Here is a 16175-nt window from a genome sequence, read left to right as displayed (position 1 = left end):
AATGACTCAATGAAATGCCATACAAAAAATTCACAAAAGAAATTTAACCCATAGACAATTTAATGCATGAATATGTTTAAAATCAGACTGTGTGTTACTCCTATTTGAACAACTGCCCTTATCCAAATAAAACTATAACCTTTTATCATCAGTAATTGCTTTTAAAATATAAAAACACCTGCTCATCTTAAATTTATAGGAAAGGGCACTGAAAATTGTTTATTAAAAATGCAAAATAATCTCATCAAGGATTACTGCAACGAAGGTGGGAACAAACCCTAACTGACAGCTAGCAAGTAAATGCAGACCTATGTCCTAAGATTGAGTGTGGCTCTGAATTCTGCCATCATGAACCTTGAAGCTTATTCTGCCCCCAAGCCTACAGGCATGACACCTTAACTTTGGCCTTGTAGGGTGATAAGCAGAGAACCTACTTCAGGCACACTGGGCCTGGACTTCTGACATAAGGAAATTCTGCAACAATAAATGGATATTGTTTTAAGTTGCTGGGTTGGTGGTAAATTGTTATAACAGTGATAGAGTCTTCTTCAGTACTAAGCAATATGGATGCTTTGTACATTCTTGGTTAGTCTGCTATATGCAGGGTCCTCTGTTTTGGTCATTGCTTAATAGGACATTTTACTCATATTGAGTTATCCATATTGCTGTAGTCATAGCATTAATTGGTGTCATTTTATAGTATTTCTTAATAAATAAGAAATAACACTTGAAAATTTAAACATCCATCTCTATGTAACACTAGCTGGCATCTAGTATTAGCTGGCACCAGTCTATCCCTTATCATCTGACAATATAATACAAAGGCAGGGAAAATTACTCAGGAAAATGTTAGATCTTGAAAAAAACAAAAATTTTATAAAATTGGGGAAAGTGATATTGGAAATTTCTCAAATAATTATGCAGAATCAGCCCATTGAATAAGGATTAGAAGAGAGGAGCAATCAGCACAGATGATTGTAGAATAGTGGGTTTACTTTACTTGACTTTTTGTTTGTCCTGGAACTAATGGCTGACCATGTGTCATTGGCCAGCATTTTCTGTAGTGTGCTTGGTTTCTCTGATGTCCTACTACTTAAATAGCCTTTATGAATTACATTTTTATTTGTGCCCTATCTAATAATCATGTCTTCCTGAGGTCAAGATTCTGCATGTCAAGCCTAGTCCCTTGGATTTCTACTACCATGTTGATTTCAAATAGTCTCTACTCTCCATTCTTCAAGTTATAGAATAAGGCAGAGTGCTCCAGCCATTAAATTGGATCTTCTCATAGCAATGATTGCCCGGAGCAGGCATGAACTTGCTGTTCCCTTTAGACATGGCTGGTCTCCCTGGCTCCCCTTGTCTGGCTAGGTTCTGTTGCTGGGATCATTGCATATATACTTTCTCCAGGGAGCTCCAGGCAGCAAAAATCTGCTCCCAGTCCAGATTCTTCTCTTCTTTGCAACAATCCGTAAGTTACCAAGGTCCTAGGATGTCTTATACAGGAGCTCAAACTAGGTGATTATCAATGAGATCTTTTGGAAAAGTTTTATTTTTATTTTTCCAGGCCTGCATTCCTTTGTAGATAATTCTTGATTTAATGTATTTTAGAATGTTTTCAAAAGACACAAGCAATTCTTACTGTGGTGAAGATGGAGAGTTTTGCCTTTTCTGTACTTCCCTTTTCTCACAGAAAATAGAGCTATACCACCATCTTAACTGGATACAATAGTCATCTAGAATATAGATGTCTCGCCCCTTTACAGCTTGGTGTGACTATGTGACTAAATTCTGGCCAATGGGAAATAAGAATCTGTTGAGCTTAAAGAATTTGTCCTTAATGGGTTAGGGATTTTCTCTCTCTCTGTTTTCCCTTTGACTAGTATATATGTTATCAGCAAATGGTGTTTCCACAAGACCTTGGTTCTTGTGTTCTGGCATGGAAGGATCCAAGCAGACCATGTGGGTGTAAATGGAACTTATTAAAATGTCAGTTTGAGAAGAATCAACTTAGAATGTAACACATATGTACATGAAAGCAATGTGAGGAATCTCCCTGTATAGCTATCCTTATCTCAACTAGCAAAAGCCCTTTGTCTTTCTTATTATTGTTTATACTCTGTCTTCAACAAAATTAGAGATAAGGGCAGAAGAGTTTCTGCCTGGAAGCAAGGGGATGGGGGGGGGAAGGGAGGGGACAGAGGGTAGGGGGGGAAAGGAAGGGGACAGAGGGTAGGGGGGAGAAATGACCCAAACATTGTATGCAGATATGAATAAACAAAAAAAAAATTAGGGAAAGGAAATACAAAGGGAGAGATGGTGAGGCCCAGGTGGAAGCTGGAAGCTGAGAGAAAGTGTTTCTGCTCTTCAGATGTTTTTAAAACCTATGATAACCTATGGGAAGGAGAAAACAAGGGGATTCCCACCCAACAATTAATGATTTGGGAGGGGCATGAGCAGTTTCCAACCAGGTGAGGGTGGTTCCTGAGTCAAAGCATGGTTAATTTAAGATATAACATTTTTTTCTATGAATCCCTAATTTAGCCTGCCTCAAATTCCCCCTGAAAGACAATATTACAAAAAAAATTTTTTGGGGGGGTTGGTGATGGGGAGTGATCCATCTTCAGTATCTGCTTCAAGCTGACAAGGGGCAGCAGACTTTGCCTACAAGGGGAAATTGTCTCTCTTGTTTCTTTCCCTGGAGACTCATTTGGACACAAGGTGAATGAATTGCTGTTTATTAATATTTCTCATGGAGGTCTGAGTAGCTCATGTAGCAACTCTACTCTTTGCTTGTAGAGCTCAATGGCTGTGTTGCCTGTGATTTGGGTCCTAAAGGCTTTTATCCTGGAAGAGATGAATCCAGTTTAGAAGGCACGACCTGAACATTAACAATGATAGAGCCTCAGAAGGACCCAGCCAGGTGTAGCAGGAGGACAGAGAATCTAGCTTTTCATTCTGGAAAGTGACAGAGAGTCTTACGGTTACTTTGCCTATAGTTATTTGTATCTGTACTATTTTTATCTCTTGGATGGACCTCTATTTTGGACTGTCACTATAGTGGGCAGTTAAGGGCTGACTGGGGCAACATCTACATTAGGGGCCAGGTGTACCAGGGCAGGTGCCAGTCTAATTAGAAGGTAAACAACAATGAGTCAGTTCTGTACATAAAGAAGACTCATAGTGTCCCTAGGCAGAAATTAGATACCATTGACAGTTGTATTGACTTTGTTTAAATAGAAGGCCTTGGCTAAAGACATGAATTTGCCTTTTGTCTGACACCTAGAAGGCTTAACTATTAGAGCACATGCATAAAGGCCCTTTTAAAATCCCTTGGCTATGGTTACTTTTAGAGGTCTGGCATGACTGACTCTGTCTGGATCTGAGTAAGTTCCCTCATTGGTGTGGTCCTTTTGAACTGTCTTGGGTGGCTGACACCACTTGTTCCTTTGAGATGCTGGGAGATCACATCCTCTTAAACTGTTTTTCTGAACACTTGTCTCTGAAGATTTTGCCAATTTGGCAGTTTTGTCCCTCAGAGCAGGAGTGGCTTCTCCCAGAAAGTCAGATTTTGTCCTATGGAAGGGGGGAAGTAACATATTAAACAGATCAGAAGTCAGTGCCAATGTGACCTTTTTGGCCAAATTAAGGAACAAAGAGAATTGTTAAAAAAATGGGTCTTATGCAAGGCTTAATTGATCTAAAAGTTTGTCCCATAAGGGATGTACCAACACCTTTAAATTGTTATAAAGTGTCAGTAAGTAACAGTTATAAAGCTTTTACAAGGAAAAAGCAAAATGACACCAATACTCACGAATGTCTGTTCTGGTTGATAGATTAGTGCTTGTCAGAGTAATTTTTCATGGCCTTGTCTGTAAATGTTCCTGAAGGATTTGAACTGTGATGACAAAACTTAAAGTAACCATGGTAAATGACAGCATAAACCTTGAATTTTGGTTAGGTAAAGTGACAAGTTAGTGGTTGTCAGTATTGTATAGCATATGGCAGTACTGTATTGAAAATCCTAAATTTTCCAATGGTTAGGGGAAGATAGTGTCAGTAATTTTAAATAACCCCTGTTTTGATGCTCAATTGTATCATATATATATATATCTGACAAACAGATGTTAGGCTTAAATGGCAGAAGTTTTAGCATTTGATGTAAAGATCAGAAATGCCAAAGATATTATTAGTTAGAATGTACCTTAGATAAAAGAACTATAGTTGTTTACAGGTATACATTTTCACCTTTGTAAATGATTTATAACATTTGGATACACATACAAGGCATTAGAAGTATTAGAACTATCTAAAGGAATGTTTACTTAGTTTAAACTAAGTTTTTCTAGTGTTATTAGAAAAATACCTAGGGTTTTGGAAGAATGTAAAGTATAGTAAATAATTTTGCATGGGTTATGAAGAGAACTAGTCATGTTATTTTTGGTTAATCGGATCAAAGCATCTCCTAGTACTTAAGGATATAGCCATGTGAATATGTTGGCTTCTCCTATGCTGATAGGTGCAAAGAGAGAGAGGGAAGAGGTGAGGTAAGGGAGGAAAATCCATTCACCCCTCCACACCTGCATGAGGGCTCCTGAATGGAATTCCCTATGCTGGTTGGTGGAGAGTGAGAGAGAGGAAAAAGAAAGTAGGAAAGTTGCCCTTTTGGAGAGAGAAAGCAAGAGCTTTTGAAATTCATGGAGCATTCCCCTTATATCTTGAAAGCCTCAATACAGGTCTCTCCCAACTGTTTCTGTCAGATGTCTCTGAAGCAAGCGAGTGGAAGAGTACTCTGTCTTTCAAGTCATCCATTCTCCTAAGGGCTCATCACTTTCAACCCTGCTCAAGGTTTCCTAGATGGGATGTTGATCCTGAATGTTAACATAACAACTAAAACATCACAACTATTATGCACTGGGCAAAGAAGTTGATACCAAAACAACATGTACAGTAAAAACATAACAATATGTAGGGAGACAATCTGTTGAGCGTTAAAAGGAAAATATCTTAACACGAACTGCTGTGACCAGTACAAAATTAACTATCAAATCCAAATTGCACCAAGGTAAGCTTGGCTGATACAAACGCATTGCTCATGGTCAGTTTTCAAATCAGGCCATGGGGTTGTAGTCAGCTTGTAAACTGAGAAAAATGGGGGAATATGTACATTTTAAAAACAATAAACCAATTAAGATTAATGTCGCAAATGATTAGATACAGAAACAGAGAATGGAGGGTAAGCATAAAGTTATGAGCCCCAAGAACAAAGGAGCTTTGCCTTATATACCTTTGCAAGCATGTTACAGAAGCAAGAAGCAAAGTTTAACCCATATATGGTTGCATGCATCTCTATTAGCTACTTCATCCTCAGTGCTATGGGACCTTCCTCACATTCAGATTCTTAAGTTTTATCTCCCTGCTATGCTGTTCCCTCCTCCCTGCTACATCATTCCCCCTTTTGATGCTCAGACCCTCCTAGGGTCAGAAAGCACCATCCTGACTTAGGGGTTTATATTTTCATAGCATTGATATATGATATGGGCAGCTCTTTTTCTTTCCATGGTAGCCTCCATAATGGTCCTGATTGACAGCAATACCAAGGGAACCAAGCAGGGCACTATTAAACATACTCCCAAGCCACGAATTACCGCCTCTATCAGGGTCTTGAATCCACCCAAAGCAGAGAACCAACCTCCAAACAGGTCATTGGGATTCCATCCTTTCCGAGTCTGGACGGGGACATGGGCAATCTTTTTTATTTTATCCGTGATTTTTTTATGACCTTTCCTTCATCATCAATCCATAGACAGCAGTTACTTAGATTGAACTTTTCACATACGCCTCCCTTGGAGGCAAGTAAATAGTTCAAGGCCAGTTCTGGTATATTGTATTGCACACCTTTGTGTGCTATTTGGCCAGCAAGTTAAGGGCATTTGTAGTTTCATTAGTTATAATTTTAACTACTACCTGGAGCCAAATAATGCAGTTGAGCATATAGATTGGGGTGTGATAACCCCAGAATCCATCTTCTGCCCAAGTGGCAGGATCATAATACTGGATGATTCACTCAAGAGGCCATTCATCATCCTTCTAATTGCCAATTTGTAGGGCACTCCGTTTTTTTTTTTTTTTTACTTGCTTTTTTTATGTATGGAGACTCAATTTTTCACCTTGCGTGAGGGGGAGCAAGAAGAAGGATGACCAATTCACGCCCAATACACAAGACCCAAACCAACTTCTGGGTATTACCATATAATCTTGCTTTCCAGAGATCCAATATAGTGCCTTGGGTGCTTGCCAATCTATGTTTGTGGTGAGATTATTCCAAGCTCTTCAGAAAGCAAAGAAGCTGGCCAACAGGTAGGGCTGTGGTTTCATGTAGTTTGGACCATTGGGTCTCTTGGGTGTTGACATTGTGAAACTTTTGCCCTAAACAAGTTAAATCCCCTACCAGGGTGGACAACCAGCCTTTTGGGTAAGAAATACAGTAATTTCTGATGATAGACATTTTTAGGAGTCAGAGGATTTTCCTGTGGCTGGGGAAGGTAGTCTCATTAAAAGGCTCTTGTGGGTTTAGTTTCTTAGCTTCCCATGGCCAGTGATTTCCCAGGTTGGTTCCCCCACAAACATAACATGAGGTGACATTGAGTGTCTGGGTTATTGACTTGGCTAGCGAGAGGAACAGGTTTTTGGCCTTCATAGAGATAGAAAATTCACTCTGGATTTTCTCATAAAAGGAGTGATAAGCTTGGTATGAGGAACTCTCATGGGTAAGAGTTACTAATTTGAGGTGCATCAGATTCCTGGGATCAAGGCCCTTTTTGTCTATCCTTATACTAATTATATGTCCTTGTTCCCAATCAGATGTCTTAAGTACAGTAAAATTTACAGGGTTACACGTGCCAGAGGTACAGTCAGGGGCAGCTGTCCCTTTACAAAAGAGGGCTACGAGTTCAGCCTTGTGCCATGTAGCCCATGAAACAAACCCCAATAAGGGAAATAATACGAGCTCAGATCATCACATGTCCAAGAGTTGTCTCCCTGTCACATATACTTATCATTTGACATACAGTCTCTTTCCCAAGCTAGACCCCCATAGCCATTGCCTACACCTCCACATTCACCTTGGTCTATGGCTGCACATGCATCAAAGAACATTGATATTGGCTTATCAGGTTTAAATCCCTGGGTGTGTCTGACAAGGTTCCCAGGGTTGTTGATGCCCTGAACCTCTAACCATTGTTGCCAAGGGTGGTAAGTGGGATTGAAGCAGATATGCTGATCACCACAGGAGCACACCAAATAGGTGGTATGGTTGTGACATAACACCATATGTGACAGTCACCATATGTGACAGTGCCTGCACACAAATAGTAAGTATGGAAAAGCAGAGTCTGGCACAACACTACCTGACCAGGTAGTATGCATACATAAGTCACAGTTTGAGAGCTGGGAGTTCCCAAGAAAGTAGCTGATTAAATTTAACAAAAGAAAAACATGGAAAAGACCCATCCCTGGAAGAGAAGATGACTCTCCAAACTTCTGCCATGCATAGACTAGTCAGCTTCTGGAGTGACTAGAGCAGGGCTGTTGTGCTGTTGTTTGTGGTCCTCTGCCTTGAAAGGAAAGGTTCTGTCGAGGAAGGGTGCTGGTATTCTGGAGGGTGATCTTGCATGGTGAAGCTTGGTCAGGGATGTACTCCCACTTGAGAGAGACTGGCTTCACTGGGCTGTGGTGGATCCAGGGAGGAATTTCTGCTACCTTAACTGTGGTGGGAGTAGACAAAATAACAACAAAAGGGCCTCTCCAATGAGGTGTTAGCAGTTGGACATTCCATTCCTTTACCCATATGGCATCCTCTGGCCTGTAAGGGTGTATGAGAATTGTCAGGCTAATAGGAAGTTATCTCCTGGACCCTGTCATTGATTTTTGAGAGAGTCAACCTGAGGGCCTGCATCTGCTGTCTCTAGGTGAGATCCCCTATTTCTTTAAGGTTCCCTCATATGTCCTTGATTAAGGGGGGGTGGGCATCCATAAAGGACTTCAAAATGTGAAAGCCCTGTCCACTTTGTGGGACTAGACCTAATTCTTAGTAACGTTATGGGTAGTAACTGATCCAACTGCAGATGGGTCTCCTGACATAGCTTTTCCAACTGTAACTTTAGGGTTCTATTCATACGTTCCACTTTTCCTGAACTCTGGGGGTGGTAGGCACAGCAACTTTCAGGGGATTCCTAAGCCCTTAGCTACAAGCTGCATCACTTTAGCCACAAAGGCTGCCCACTATCCTACCCAATAGACACAGGTATTCCAAACTGAGTGATGGTTTCCTTTAGCAGACATCTGCCCACCTCCCAGGCCTTTTCAGTCTACATTAGAAGGTGAAGATAAATACTAATTGATATTTATATTCTCGAGCTTGTGGCATTTCAGTGAAGTCCACAATCGAGTTTTCAAGAGGAGTTCCTCCAATGCTCTGTACCTAGGGAGGCACCCGTATCCCTTGTTGTGGGTTGTTTCTGGCATGTAGGCTACATCTTTCACATATTGCCTTACGTATGCCAGAGAGTTTGGGGACATGAGAGTGCTGGGGCAGGGTGGTGTCAAGGGCTGTGTGCCCTGAATGAGTTCCTTCATGGAACTGCTTGACAAATGCAGGAACCAGACACTCAGGGATGGCAATGTGGCCATCATAAAACTCCCACTATTCCATCTGGTAGAAAATTTCCCTTCTCAGTCTTAAACCAAGGCTGCTCTTGTGGTGTGCACTGTGGGTCCCATTCAGATAAGGGAAATGGGAACAAGGAAGCCATCGGGGAAGTTGGGTCTGGTCCCCTTGTGAGAGCTGCTTGTTTGGCTTCCTTATCAGCTTTCCGGTTTCCCCAAGCAGTTGTATCTCCCTTTTGGTGCCCTTGGCAGTATATAACTGCCTGTTTAGTGGCCTGCACAGCATCTAGAAGTTCCAGGATTTCCTGCATATGCTTGGTACTTTTTCCTCCAGAGTAATGAGGCCCCCTTCCTTATATAGGGCACCATGGACATGAATAGTTGTGAAGCATATTTAGAGTTAGTGTAGATGTTTACCTGGACTCCTGCAGTGAGCTGGAGTGCCCTCATGAGGGTGACAAGTTCAGTCTTTTGTGCAAAAGTTCCAACCAGCAGCTGGTAGGCCTCAATGACTGAGTCTAGAGTTACCATTGCATACCCAGCAAAGCATGTGCCCTCCTGGATAAAGCTGCTGCCATCTGTGAAATATTCAACATCTGAATGACTGGTAGGCTGATCACTTATGTCAGGCCAGCTTGAGAAAACCTCATCCATAACCTGTAAGCAGTCATGCTCTGGGGGGCCTGAGTCAACCAGCAATAAGGTGGCTGGGTTTAGAATTCTAACAACCTGTAGCCAGATGTGTGGGTTTTCACAAAACATACTCTGGTGTTAACCATTTGAGAGCTGGTCAGCCAATGAGTTCCCTTATACTCCATGAGAGTTAAGACAGAGTGGGGAACTTGGACAGTGAGCTCTTGTCCCAGGGCAAGTTTGTCTGCCTCTGCCACCAGAGCAGTGGTAGCTGCTAGGCCATACAAGCAAAGGCAACGGCATTGAGATATTTGGACAAGTAAGCCACTGAAGAGTGCCAGGAGCCCAGTAGCTAAGTGAAGATCCTGATAGCTGTCTCCTTCCTGAACATACAGGAAAAAGGGCTTTTTCACATCTGGCAGCCCTAGAGCAGGGACATTTGTGAGTGCCCTCTTGATTTTACCAAAGGCTTTTTCTTGTTTCTTTTTCCACATTAAGGGTTCCCATTCTCCCCCTTTGTGGCTTCATACAGGGGCTTGGTCAAGAGGGAATAGTTAGAGACCCAGATTTGGCAGAAGCCTGTGGCTCCCAAAAACTGATTTGCTGTGATGTCTTGGGGTCTGGAATGGAACAGACAGCCTGTTTCCTTTTGGGGCCAAACCTGCGCTGATCCTGTCAGGTGAAAGCTGAGGTATTTGATGGTGTTTGGACAAATCTGGGCCCTTTTCTGAGACACTTTGTATCCTGCTTCCCATAAAAGAGAGAAGGAGGCAAGTACCTTCCATACAGTCCTTCCTGGTTGGTCCAGCCAGCAGGAGGGCATCTACATACTGGAGGAGTGTGCAGCCATGCTGATTGACTGAGAAAGCTTTGAAGTCAGATGCAAAGGCTGTTTCAAAACTAATGGGGAAGTTTTTGAAACTTTGTGGCAACCGAATCCAGGTTGGTTACCCCTTTTCTCCAGTATTGGGATTTTCCCACTGGAAGGCAAAAATAGACTGGCTCTATGTGCTAGGCAGGTGCAGAAAAATGCATCCTCAAGGTCTAGGCAGCTAAAAAACTTTGCCTCAGCTGGGACAAAGCCTAAAAGTGTATAGGGATTCAGGACCATGGAATGTAGAGTAATGGTTGCTGAATACTGCCTGGAGGTCCTGAACTGCTCTGTAATCCTTGGTTCTTGTTTTCTGGACTGACAATAAGGGGGTGTTCCAGGATAACTGGCAAGGTCAGAGGATCTGATATTTTAGAAGTCTGTCAAAGTGTTTTTGAATTCCGACCTGGGCGTTGTGGGGAATGAAGTACTGTTTTTGACTGATGGGGGTGAATCCCAGGTTTAGTTTCACCAATACTGGGGGCATATTTTTGGCCAGACCTGGGGGAGTTATCTTCATGCTATATACCTGGAATCTTGAAAGGAAGCTCAGGAATCCCAGGAGGCCTTCCCTCAGGGGCACAGAGCTGCCATTACTCTTGCACAACCATGAGGATTAGAGTCTTTGCCTCAGGTCCTCTCAACTTTAAGGCTGCTGTATCATCTGGAACAAAAGTTACCTGTGCCCTCAGTTTGCATAATTATCCTTGCCCATCAGGCCCATGGGGCAGTTGGCAAGATAAAGGAATCCATGCATTACTTCATGACTCCCAAGATCGCACTATCTGGACATTAAGAAGGTGCAGTGGGCCTGGTCCCCTATAGCCTCAATAATAGTTGCATTCTTTTGAGAAAGGGGGCACACTGGTTGGGTAACAACTGAATGTTTTGCGCCCATGTCCACCATGAGGTCAATGGGATGACCCCCTATCTTTATTCAGGACATAGGCTTCTGGGGTCCCTGGTAAGATGGATCCTGGTCTGTCCTATTCTTCCTCATAGCCTTTCAGGGCTGCCAGTCTGACAATATTTTCCTCCCAGGAACCGTCCTCCCTGTGGGCTGGCTGATACTTTCCCTCAACAACCCAGCCCCTGTCCCTGGTCTGGGGTGCCTTTCGGGAGTCCCTAGCCCATTAGGGACATTCATTCTTCCAGTGTCCTTCCTGACAACAGTAGGCACATTGATTTTGCCCAAGTTCCTCCTTAGGGTGAGAGCGTCCTAGGGGCACCAGTCATATGCAGTGATTGCCTTTGTTTCTTCCTGGATTAGCACACCAGGGCCCACCTGACTGTTCAACAAGGGCTGTTGCAAGCAGGTCTATTTTCCTTTTGATCTTCCTGTCAGCATCCCATTTTGCTTCCTGATCTTGATCGACAAAAACCTTTGTGGCAACCTCCAGAAGCTGGCTGGTGTTCATTCTAGTGAATCCCTCCAGTTTCTGCAAATTTTGCCTTATGTCTCCCTGGGCCTGGCCAACAAAAGCAGCATTTATCATCTGCTGGTTTTCAGTGGCTTCTGGGTCAAAGGGAGAGTATAAGTGGAAGGCCTTACACAAATCTTACAAAACTGTTGGGACTCTTATCAGAAGCCCTTGGAGGACTTCTGATGTTTCGCTCATGTTTACGGCCTTTTTCCTTCCTTTCTTCATGCCTCCCAATAGTGACTCCTGGTATTGTTTAAGCTGCTGGCAGCCTTGGTCATCATTAGTGTCTCAATGGGGGTCTTCCTCGGAGAACTGAGTTTGAGCATATGCTTGGGCTCAGGGCATGATCTTATAACCATTTTAGAGCTGCCAGCATTATATGGTGTCACTCTTCAGTATTGAATAGAATCAGAAGAAGCTGTCACCAGTCTGTCCAGGTGGGTTTGTGAGTCTGGATGACAGGCTGCATCAAATCAATCAGAGTCTGAGGTTTTTCTGTGGAGGGGGTATGATGTTTCCAGTTTAGGAGGTCCGTATTGGTAAAGGGCTAGTTGATGAATATCTGCACTCCTCCTTGTATTTGACCATCCTTGTCATAATACATTGGGTCTTGAATCTCCCTCAGGGGCATCTGCAGGGTGGTGGGAGTCTGAGGAGAGTAGAGGTCGTTGTGGGGACTTGTTAGAGGCCCCAGTTGAATGGGGAATGTGGGGTGGAAACTGGTGGACTTAGAGTGGGTATGGGGTCCATAGGATTCGGGGATGTCAGGAGAGTTGTGGCCCCAGAGGCTTCCAGGCCAGATTTTACAGCTTTCTCATCTGATGTCAGAGGTTAGGGTATGGAACTGGGTGCTAGTGGCTAAGGTGGATAAAAGGGCACATAGGGCAGTGGCGTTTCCTTGTGTTCCTCAGCCAGTATCCCAACACCTGGAAGTTGTGGTCACCCTAGCTACCATAATCCTACAGGTCTCTTCCAGACAGGGCCTTAGCCATGTGGGTCAGCTAAGGACAGCATCCTGCCAGCAATCAATATAAGGAAACTGATCTGGGTGCCCAGGTTCCCTGCAATTACCCTATAGACTTCATTAACCAGTTTTGTCTAGTAACCCTTCTGGAGGCCAACCTACACCAAAAGTGGGGCAATCTACTTTCACAAAGGGCCTTAAGCTTGTTCAGAGTTAACTTGACTCCATAGTCTCCATTAAAACCCTTTTTTATTCATGATCGATGTGGTGACGTGGTACTCTCCCCAGGCCAGACCTAAGCCATGCCAGGCGAGGCATGGGACCGCTCTGCTCATTCTGCCAGTGGGCCCCTCACTTCTGTGCCTCACCTGCTGGTGGTGTGCAGAAGGCACAGGTGTGGTATGCGGCCTGAGAAAAAACAAAACCAAACAAAACCCCCTTTTAAAAGTGTGTAACCATACACTCTAAGGGTATGATTTCCACCCATTTTCTTCCATTAGCAGAAGTCAAGACAGAAATGGAGGGGTAGATGTTTTGGAGGAGAGGTAACTGATCTTCTTTCTCTGACACAAAGGGAAGAATAATATGTGCCCGTTATTGGTGACCTGGACGCAGTTGCTAAGCCAAGAATTGTACCTACACGGAGTCTTCACGCTCTTTGTCCATCTCCAGCTGTGACCCTCGCTGGAAATTTATGCACCTCTTAGCCATGGTGAGTCCATATAAACCACAGACTGGAGGCCCTGTTAGGGCTCACCCTAGACCATAGTAGTTCATCACAGACCTGGACATTGGGACTCTGCACTCGCTTCATAGCCAAGCTACATCTCATTCATACCCTTCACACACAGGCATCCAACATTTCTGCTCCACTCCCAGCACCTAAGAGTCATGGTTTTGCTTTCACTCAAAGTTATGCTAGTGTGTCTGGGAGATGATCAAGCTTCATCATCTCCCAGTTGATTAGGCAGGCCTAATATTTGAACCTGGGTTTTTACCAGTCTAATGGGCAGGGCTCCTAATTGGTTCCCAAGGTTTCTCTAGGTTCCTTTGTGCAAGTGAGACTTGCTCTCTGGTGTGGTGGGAGAGGTGAGTCTCTCCATTAGATCAACATGTCCGCTGGCACCTGGCAGGATACTCACTTGATGAGCCTGGGATGCTGAGTCCTGGCAACAAGGAGGTGAAAACAACGTCTTCGAATCCTGGACAAGAGTCCCCAGAAATGTTGTGGGATATTCAAGCAGGAAAACAAGACACAAAGACTTTTTGGGAAGCAGTGTTTATTAGCATGCTGTCAGTGGCTCAGCAGATTCACATCCAAATGCTGAGCCCCGAGGACAAAGGGGCTTTGCCTTGCAGACCTTTGCAAGAAAGTTACAGAAGCAAGAAACAGAGTTTAACCCATATACGGTTGCATGCATCTCTATTGGCTACTTTATGTTCAGTGCTATGTGACCTTCCTCACACTCAAATTCTTTAAGCTTTATCTCCCTGCTATGCCATCCCCTCTTTCCTGCTACACTCAGGGGAAACAGGTGTGGAGGGAAGGGAATAGGTTAGAGAGGGAAGAATGAGAAGGCTACAGAACCATGGTAGCTACAAGAAAGAGCAGTTCTGGCCTGGGGCCCAGGTGGAGTCTGCCAGTGGTGACACTTTTGATTTTAAAAGGCAGATGTGGAACTCATCCATGTAGATGCCAGTTCCTGGAGTGTGCAGTTGTTTTGTACACCATTGCTAAAGCTGTGTGCCATGCCCCACCTGCACTGTACTCCGTTGCTGCTGGTGCTGCACATTGCCACGTGCTATGCTCTCCAACCACCTTTATCCATGTTACCAGCTCTGGAAGCAACTGCTGGTCATCCAGACTGGAACTTCTGGTCTGGAGTGGGACTCTCTGTCCTCAGACCAGAACTCCCAACTAGAGGTGAGACTTCTGGCTGCCCAGAGAGTCACATGCCTCCACCTTAAGGGGCAGGTCAGAAAGCCATGTGCATCCATCCATCCCCAGGTGCTGGTAGTGGTGGGGGCAGAGCAGCAATGCTCCATTCCCTTTACTGCTTAAGTGCTTGCTTGGCAGGTCTAAAACACCTCTAGTTTTAGCACCCTGGTGGCGGATGCTGGGGCATGCAAGTCCCCTAACCTGCAGGTAGCAGCGCATTTGCTCCCAGTTCATGCAGCTCCCATGAACTGGCTCTTCTCAGCAGCCATGCAGTGACTCATGTTTTCCCAGGGTATGCGTCAGTCATCATTACCTCTGGAGGCAGATTTTCCCTATTTTTTTTTTTAAGAAAAGCCTGCGGCCAGGTGGGCTGAGTGAGGTGGGCCTCCCACTTGTTCTTTAAAACTGTTGGTTAATGGAAAGAGAGAGAGAGAGAGAGAGAGAGAGAGAGAGAGAGAGAGAGAGAGAGAAATTAGGGGTGGAGAAACCCAGCCCAATGGCTGGGGTGTTCCTAATTGTCCCCAGCCACAGCCATATGGTGGTTAGAGACCTTGGAGAACAATCTCCCACAGCACTACTATTATCAGCAACAGAAAGGACAGGAGAGGGGGTTAAGGGTTGGGGAGGAAGAAAGGAAAGCATGTTGCAATTTGAGGCAGTCTGGCTGTGAGCCCTAAGCTGTGGGGGGAGTGGGCATTGGGCATTGAGACATTGCCACCCACCTCTGCAGTGTGACCTGCAGGGAGGCCCTCCATTGGGTGTAAAATGTTGTTTTCTGATCCAGTGTTTCACAGCTATTTTCCCTGAGGGCAGAGCTCATCACATTGCCTTGGGAGTGCAGAAGGAAAAATGGAAAAAAGAATGAGGGTAGGGTTTGGGAACTCACTGTTAGTCTTATGGCTGGCTTCACCAATTGTTAATGACAAATGGTGTTTTCAGAAGAAAAGAAGAAGCCAAACTGAACTCATGGGTGTAAATAGGGTTTATTAAAAGCTAAGGAAAGGGAAATACAAAGGGAGCATAGTGGAGTGCGGGTGGAGTCTTCTGGCAGACATGCTTTTCTTGTTCAGGTGCTTTTAAAACTTACACTAACCAGTGACGAGGACAGACCCAGGAGATTCCCACCCAATAATAAGTGGGGAGGGGCATGGGTGGTTCTCAGCCAGGTGTGGGTTGTCTGGACCATCCCTGGGCAACCTACATGAGTCCCAAACTTTTCCAACTGCTAACCTGCTTCAAATGAACACAATGGCTGGAACTGGATTATCCATATTGGATCACAAAATAAAAGTAATAAGAAAGAAGGAGCTTGAAGTATCAGGTGATTTTGGAACTGCTAAAACAGCTCTGGGCTTCCTATGTTTTCCTAAGACCGACATGACTTTCATCTTGTGGTAGTCATTGATATTTTGATTTTTCTGTCACTCATAGCTAAATCTAATCCTAAGTAGTGTACTCTTTATTGCTAGTTTACTAAATATTTAAAGTCCTAAATTGAGTAACAGGTGAAATATACTAGCTTTAGTATTTTTAGGAGAAACCACCCCCTCTACCTGATAACTTTTTTCTAATAGTGTCATTTTTTTGTTTTTTACTCAGGTACTTGGATTTAAGTTTTCTAGAAAATTGTATTCTAATTTTGTGACTAGAATGAATGGCTATCATGATTGTTATATA

General features: G+C 43.9%; 1 pseudogene; it reads right to left on the bottom strand.

Moving 5' to 3' along the window:
• LOC109675097 (putative elongation factor 1-alpha-like 3) overlaps positions 1 to 11589 on the bottom strand; it is a 34170-nt pseudogene extending 22581 nt beyond the window's left edge.
• Positions 11590 to 16175: the final 4586 nt, after the last annotated feature.

Source organism: Castor canadensis, chromosome 6, assembly GCF_047511655.1.
Source record: "Castor canadensis chromosome 6, mCasCan1.hap1v2, whole genome shotgun sequence".
NCBI classification, from domain to species: Eukaryota; Metazoa; Chordata; class Mammalia; order Rodentia; family Castoridae; genus Castor; species Castor canadensis.
This window is presented reverse-complemented; position numbering and strand designations above follow the sequence as displayed.